Source organism: Silene latifolia, chromosome 10 (genome assembly GCF_048544455.1).
Source record: "Silene latifolia isolate original U9 population chromosome 10, ASM4854445v1, whole genome shotgun sequence".
Classification (NCBI taxonomy): Eukaryota; Viridiplantae; Streptophyta; class Magnoliopsida; order Caryophyllales; family Caryophyllaceae; genus Silene; species Silene latifolia.
This window is the reverse complement of record NC_133535.1, coordinates 22,845,231-22,847,681: the sequence shown is the minus strand read 5'-3', so window position 1 is coordinate 22,847,681 and position 2,451 is coordinate 22,845,231.

Genomic DNA, 2,451 nt, shown 5'->3' with positions numbered 1-2,451 from the left:
AATGGGAGGGAGTACATTTCAGCATATTACTCAATTTTTCAGTTTCACCTTTTTTTTTCACTCAAAATAAAATACAATAACAAAAATATGAACAATTAATAAGTTACCACTAATATATAAGTAATTTATTTACGAAAATCCTATATACAAAATAAAATAATAATTTAACCTCATTTTTATTGGAAGTTTTTATTAATCATAAATAAAAACTAGTACATTCACTTCTTTTAAATGTTACAAAGATGTTCCCTTTTTCTTATTGTAATGATAAATTTACAAAGATGTTCCATTTTTCCTCTTAGACAACTCTCTTTGTCTGATCATTTATTTTATCTTTGATTTGGCATAATACACAAACACCAAGGAAAGTAGAGAAGCCCATTTCTGATTGCTGACTTGTTGTTATCAAGTGACAAGTCGACAATTGGTTACGTGAATGATCAAATTACCTTTAAAAAAATATTTCTATAAAGGGTAAATAATGAATTCGATACCCATAAACGGAATAGGTAAACAAATGACCGAGATGGAGGGGATATCATTTATGGTTCTTATGAGTGTTAACCTCATATGCTAACCGCGAGAGTAGTGAAAGTAGAGAAATTAACAATAATACTTTTTCCGTCTCACCCATTTCTATATGTTTACTATTTCAGACTTGCTATGTACATTTTTTTTTCATATCTTTTTTTACATATTACTAAAAATTATAAAAGTTTGATATTCTTAAGACGATTCAAAAAAGATCTCACATAGATTATATTTTATGATATATATTAGAAATTCTCTGCTCATGAATAGTGGCAAAAAGAAAATGTAAAAAATTCGTTGAGATGGAGGTAGTAACAAATAAAGTAAAGAAAGTAACAATAATAACAACATTAATAGTGAAAGTAACATAAATAATATTCCTAATAGGAGTAGATATCTCTTAATTTGACAAAGGTATAAATTGTGCAAGTTAATGTAATTTTATTTTACGGAATATAAAAATTAAAGGGTAACTACTAACTATAGCTAGCTCGGGCTAGGGCTGGTCACCAAATTAGTAGTATAAGGAAAAATCGAAAAAAAAAATCGTGATTCATCCCTAGAGGAGGTGAGCTCCCTTGCGGCCTTGCTAAGTTGCTAGTCGTCTAAAAACTAGACATTGACCAGATTTTTTCCTTTTCACTATTTTCGATTATTACTTTTTCTAAAAGATCATATTACGAATGTCTATTTTATAAAGAGTTGTAGCTAAAGTGTGATATCAAGGGAGGAATATGGGTATGGATCAAGAATCTATTGCTTTCTAAAATTATTTGGTTCATTCTAAACTTGTAAAGGAAAGGAATAGAGTGTGATATTAAGGGAGGAATATGGGTATGAAATTTCAAAGGGTTGAAATGAAGTTAGAATCCATGGGTATCTAACTCAATTTCATAATACACAAACCAAACACTGGAATGGAGCAACTCCATTTCATTCCATTTCAGAAGATCCAACCAAACACCCCTTAAAAGAACCAAACAACCTTAAGAGAAAAGGGATTCAGAATCGATACTGCCATGGTATCACACTCGATCATATTCCATTCCGACCTTTTGAACTAAACAACCCCTAATAAAATTTGTTTTATACTCAAATTTATAAACTTATGTCAGTTTTTCTATAAAATATGTTAAGTCCTCCGCAGCGTGTTTATAGAATTAGGTGCATGAGACCGACCCACAAGCAAGTGAGATTCCATCCTAAAATCAATTGGTGATAGGAGGAGTAGCCCACTAACTTATAAGCTAGCATCTTCACTATTATTCTACCGATGTGGGACAATGGCCCTCACACACATATGGGAAGAGACCTCAACAAATTATCTTTCATAAAATTATATTTTTGATAAAAACAACTCTATGTATAAAGGAGGAAAAATATGGTCAAAGTGTCGCTTCGAGACTACCTAAAAACAAATGGGTACATAGGATTAGGTTAGAGGGAGTATTAGTTGGGGAGGAAACAAATTTGTACATCGCATATTCGTTCTTTTAAATATTTGGATATATGCACTAAGGTTCGAGTATAAGCAATAACTTGACGTGAATGGCTGTGATTACTAAGTTGCGTTTCGGTAAAGCTTTAATTATCCCACATAGTAAGTTATTTGTTTAAATATTTCATAATATTTATAGACTTTTTATGCGCGAGACTATAAAGTTGTAATAATAGTCACGTGTAGTATCCTCTAAGTCATTATATATCATAGGTTTAATAAAAAATAGAGAATAATGAGATGAAAGGAGTATCATTGCACAAAAATATACTCGATCATAATATTAATATTGGAAATAGTGGCAAATTAGTTTTGAAGGTTACGTGAGACAAATTTAATGCGGTCTTATATAAAACAGATATATGCATTTTTAGTTGGTTGTATAGTAAGTTAGGGGTTGTTTGTTTGCCAATATAAAAATA